The 6,000-nt window shown below is 37.4% G+C and overlaps 1 long non-coding RNA gene across 1 annotated transcript; it reads right to left on the bottom strand.

The window, feature by feature from the left end:
- Nucleotides 1–3,675: 3,675 nt before the first annotated feature.
- Nucleotides 3,676–4,154, bottom strand: LOC113074385 (uncharacterized). Its single transcript, XR_003280636.1, has 3 exons — nt 4,096–4,154; nt 3,888–4,008; nt 3,676–3,714 (listed from the first exon to the last, which is right to left on the bottom strand). It is a non-coding gene; the product is annotated as an uncharacterized LOC113074385 (long non-coding RNA).
- Nucleotides 4,155–6,000: the final 1,846 nt, after the last annotated feature.

Consider the following 6,000-nt stretch of genomic DNA (forward strand, 5'->3'; position numbering starts at 1 on the left):
GACTAAATTATTTTATTATTGTGACCATTTGTGACAAGATTTTTGAGAGTAATTGTTAACAATAAATTATTTTCTGAATTATATTTAACACAAATGACTTATGTCTTAAGTATTTTTTCTGAATCTTTAAACACTGCAATTTAGATGTTTAATATATATTTTATAATATGTATATTTAATATAATTTTTATATTTAATAATTTATAATAAGTATATAGTTGTCCATGAAGGTCGGAAGTGAACAAAAAAAAAATAAACATAATTATTAAGCATGTTTTCTTTCACAGATAAAATTAGCTGAAAAGAGATTTAACTCTAAAATTATTAAATGCCCATGAGAATGATGTAATACTAATGCAATACTAGAATTTACAAAGTTAAGGAATTATAGAGGGCAATGAAATGCTCAATAGGTCAGCAGGGTCAGAAAAAAACAGGTGGAGAAGAAAAGATACACATTAAAGGTACAGGTTGTAGGAACTGCCACTAGAGGGCGCACTATCAAAACAACAACAATCGCGTGGTTGATGACGCTAAGGAGCGTGGGATGATGGGATTTGTTGTCTTCTACCCAACTGCTGACGGCCATTAATCAGACGGAAACATAAATCATGTATTTTATGGCGAGTTCAACGATTTACTCCAGTAGATTACTTACAAAGTCAATTCAAAGACGCGATCAGACTATGGATCAGACGCATCCTTGCGTTTGGCATGTATATGCCCCATAATACTAATCTTGTTGATCGTTATAATAGCGTAAGTTTTCTGTAAAGATACAAATCAAAACAACTCACCTGTAGAGTAAAACACAAGCGAGATCGGCATCTCTTTCTAGTTGAAGTGTGCGTGAAGCTACTTCCGCATTTGTCCAGGACACTGTTGTTGTGTGGTTTCTACGTCAGTAAAGGCGGTAACAAAGGGTAACTAACGTCATTAGATTCATATCCATGCTACATACTCCAATACAGTAGGTGGCGGTATGCACCTGATAAGCCATGGTTGCAATCTGCCATAAAACTAAGAAGAAGGAGAACTAAAGTCATTGACAGGCGACTGCACTGCCCCGTGTCACTATTTATAATGGGAATTTTCTCATCATTTACAAGTTGTTTAAAACATTAGAGATATTATTAGTAATCAGCTGAACAAAATATATAACACTAGCCTAGTGGTTTTTGGATATTTTACCGCAAATATCTTACAAATTGTACCTTTAACTGCAAACTAATGTGAAGAATTAGGTGTGACACCATTAAGGGGAACCCTTTTGTCTCCAGTGTTACCATTTTTAAATCATATTAAGTCATTGTTTTTTTTTATGATTTTTTACCTAAGTTAAGTCTCTGAAAACTTAACAATTTGCACTACTGGAGACTCCAGGTAGGTTGCAGTTCTGGAAAATAGTGGCACTGGAGACAAAAGGGTTGCAGCTGTGGCCTAATGGTAAGAGAGTTGGACTTATAACCTGAAGGTTGCAGGTTCAAGTCTTTGTGCTGGCCCTCAATACCCATGGCTGAAGTGCTCTAGAGCAAGGCACTGAACCCCCAGTTGCTCATCGGGCACTGCCCACTGCTCCGAGTGTGTGTGAATGGTGTGTTCACTGCTCACTGCTGTGTGTGTGCACTTAGATGGGTTAAATGCAGAGCACCAAGTCCTAGTATGGGTTACAATACATGGCAAATGTCACGATTTTCCCAAATAATAAAAATTATGCACACAGCATAATACACTATTGTTCATGAGTTTGGGGTTGATGAGAGTCTGTAATGCCTGAAAGCCAAGGCTGCTTTTATTTTGAGTAAAACAGTAATTCTGTGAAATTAATTTAAACGTAACTGTTTTTATATTGTATTTTTGTCATTTATTCCTATGATGGTAATTACATCTTAACATATAAATGTAAAAATATAACCTTTTTCCAATAAATTCATATCAAACTTAGAATCTAGTGTTTATTAATGTAAACAAACATTAATAGTTACTGTATATTACTAGTCATTAATATTTACTGTAATAGTAAACTGATACTTTCAGTGGTTTATGAGTTGGAGGGGGAAAAATGAATAAAAGTTTTAAAAATTCAGATGTTGCCTCCAGTCTCCCCTAGCCTCGTCCTTACACAGACATTACTTGGTCAACAGATCTGAATATTTATTCTACACCAACAAGAGAGTGTATTAACAAAAGCAATGACCAGAGGCTTACTACACATGCACAAGATATTGACAGAAACTTGAGCGGCGTTGTTTGTGATTGTCAGTGAATGATGCCGCTGGAGTTTCAAGTGAGACGTTCAGCTAAAAGGAAAATGTGATAGTCCTATGAAGCTGAGGGAATTTGTGAAAGAAAAGCCCTAGTTTCACTAAAACTCTCATTCTCCTTAATAACATGATGGTATGTGATGACAGAAGTCAGATCCAAGGAGGAAATCCTTAGGTCTTTTATGATACATTATACTAGAGATGGGCATTCTGGTATTGTGAAAATCTGGTATTATAATTGCATCACACTTGCAGTATTGTGTCATTTTGGCTACATTAAGAGGATCTATTTTGCCCCCTATTGGTCATGATCATTATTAAAAAATATTACAAGAGAGGAGCTTTCAGGTCAGTTTTTTTTTTTATTGACAAGAATGCACAACCTCAAACACTATTAAACAGATGTGTAAAAGCAGATGCAATGATTTATACTCCACAGGAATGTCCTGAAGAGGGTGAATAACAGCAGCACAGCTATCTGTCTTCTCTGCTGCTGAGAGGATGGAGCCCAGTAACTTCCTCTGGAGCTGAGCTTTGGCCAGGTCAGCAGAGAGAGCGTCTGCCATCCTGTCTGTGGTCTGCTTCATTAGAAAAGCTGCCTGCAAGGCCTTGTCCAATGTCTTATGTATTGATTCCTCCTGAAAATGAATACATATCTATGTTGTATATGAATATATAATACACTAGTAAAACTACTGTTAAAAAGTCTGGGGTCAGTAACATTTTGCAATGTTTGTAAAGTCTCGTGTGCTCTCCAAGGCTCACCAAAAGCAAAGTATTATTGTGAAATATTATTAAAATAAAAAAAAGATGTCATTTAAAATGTTATTTATTCCTGTTATGGCAAAGCTGAATTTTCAGCGTCTGTTACTCCAAATCATTCTCATATTCTGATTTGCCGCTCAAAAAAACATTTCTTTTTATTATCAATGTTAATATTTGTGCTGCTTCGTGTCTTTGTGATAATACTGATAACTTTTTCCAGATGAATAAAAAGTTTAAAAGAAAAACATTTATTTGAAATCAAAATCTTTTGTAATATTATAAGTGTCTTTGCTGTCACTTTTGATCTGTTTAATACATCCTTACTGAATAAACATATTTTCTTAAAAAAAAAAAAAAAAAAAAAAAAACCTACACCCAAACTTCTTAACAGCAGTGTATGTTAATGTTGTGCAGGAATCACATTCGAAATAATAAATGTTGTAAAGGTAAACCACATTTCCCCTTAAATCTAAAACATTAGCATTACTAAATGATGTTTTGTTCTGTTGTGTGGATGTTAGCTGTAAACGGTCTAAACTGACTCTGCTGGTGCGCTGTGGTCTTCCACTGGTCTTCGGTGAGGTCCGTTGAAAGAAGACGTTACTGGGAAGCAGTGCTGAGTCAGATTGAGTTGAGCGCCTTCTAAGAGGACACTGGTTCTGATGCTTGATCTCGCACTTTGAATCTGGGAAAACAGCCAGTGTAAATATGCTTTTGTCAAATTGCAGTTAATGGTTAGTGACTCATTTTAAACTACATTTTTGCATTGGTAATATGATGCGTTTGACATGTAATGATTCATTGTTTGGTGCATATTTCATTGTTTGTTTGCCATTTAACTCATTAATAATTGCTTACCCTGCAGGCAGACTGCAGGAGGAGCTGTAGTTGACCTGCAGCAGAGGCTTATGGGAAGGATGAACAGATATAGGAGGGGCAAGTTTTGTGCTGTTTAAGAAGATGTTCTCCAAGTTTCCCACTGAAACAACAAGGAACACCATTTCCGATCTTGCCATTCCACTCTACATGACATACAGGGGTTTTAGTAGATTTAGTTGTTCCTCACTTGCAGGTCTATAGCTGGCACTTTTGTTGGTTTTCTTAGTGTCAGTGCTGGGGTTTGTTGCCCAATGCTGGCTCTCCAATGGCTACCAGACTGGCTGAACTGAGATGTGTCCAAAGGAAAGCTCTCCACTGAGACTGTGACCATTGTGAGCAGAACATTGACTACCTTTATCTCACTACATCCTGAACAGCAAAAAAACACAGTCATACCTTTAGATGAGGTTCTGGAGTCATGTGACCTCTTGTCAGCCACTGAATCGGGTGCGTATTAGTCCGCGAGATGGACTGAAGGCTCTCTGTAAACTCATGGTGTGATCTGAATCCTCACCGTCAGTGACTAACAATACACAAATACCCTTTACTTCAGTTTCTGCTTTAAACCACATTTATTACATATAACAAGTGTGAACCAAATTGACATGCTGTCACCTTTGCTCTTGCTGAGCTCCATATCAGAAGAGATCCAGTCCTCAATCATCTGAAAGTTCGAGTCTGTCTTCACACGTCTGATGGTATAGTGAGAATGCATATTATGTTTGCAAAACCTTCAAAAACCAACACTCTTATTAGCATCCATGGTCCAATGAAGAACCTTTAACATCCTTGGAACCTTTTTGATGGCAAGTTAAACTGGAAGAAATGCTCTTCAGATATAAAAATGTTCATTGCACCAAGAAAATAATGGTTCTTTTAAGAATTGTTGTTTGGTGAACCATATGATCTTCACATAAACATTTTCTTTAGGATGGGACCCGTTCCTCAACCCCAACCTGAAGTACCTGCTGGAGGCGCCTCTGTTCTGGCTGCGGGTCTGTCCCTTGTGCTTCCTCTCCACTGGATACCTGCCATTCATGCTCTCATGAGGCAGTGACCAAGGCTTTCCTCTAGCACCCTCTTGAGTCGTGAAACCTCATACTGCAGTGCGAGGATAACCTTACTACTATGAAGACCACAATGGAAATAATTGTTAATTCTACCAATTTGCAAGTAACAATAACAACTTCCTTTAACACTTACTTGTGGCATGAGCAGTGTGATGCTGAGTGTGTCTCATTACAGAACGGCTCTTTCCCAGCTGATCTTCCCCTGTGCCCTCAGTCACCTGGGTATGCATGGCATTGGCGCCACCTACTGATGTGTCAACTTCTTTCGGAGCTCTAAAAGGTGCATTCTGGGTAATGCTTCTTGCTTCCATGACACGAGTTACTTTCTGTTCATATTCCAGGCGGTTCACTGTGAGCTGCACAGGTTGTGGTGCCACTGATATAGTTGTTCGTACGTTGGAGTGGGAGGCATCACTGTCTGAACCACTAGTATTCGTTATGATGTTGACATCGTCAGGGAGTGCAGAACTGAAGAGAACGTCAGACAAAATGTTATATTTTTTTTAAATGTCAGTTCTGCTATAGAATGTCTTTAATTGAAAAGGTATTATTTATAATATGAATTTAATTTCACATTTAGTTTAGCATGTATAATCTTATCTTTTGGCCTTCCCATTTGTGATTATAACATAAATATTGTTTGTTTTTCCTAGACTAGTAACTTATTAGACACCAAAATGATAATTTGATAATTGACATATGTGTTTCTGTCTTTTAAAGCAATAGCTGCCAGTGTGTGTGCATTTACCTCACAGCACTAGAAGGTGTTTGGGACAGTCCTGTGCTTGGACGGCTTAGATCAAAACTGGCAAAGCCACTGTCAGTTTCTGGACTGAAAAAGCTCTGAAATAATAAAAAAACTCTCTATGTCATTCTGTCTCTTGAAGAAACGACCCATACCTGCTGCAAGTGGCATGCGGTAGCAACAGATACATTAACAATAACAAATACCTTAACAATAACAGTCCTTACAAAAAACATTGCGTGATTTTTCTCACAGATAAATATAATTTCTTTCTCTC

This window comes from Carassius auratus, unplaced genomic scaffold (assembly GCF_003368295.1).
Source record: "Carassius auratus strain Wakin unplaced genomic scaffold, ASM336829v1 scaf_tig00014425, whole genome shotgun sequence".
NCBI classification, from domain to species: Eukaryota; Metazoa; Chordata; class Actinopteri; order Cypriniformes; family Cyprinidae; genus Carassius; species Carassius auratus.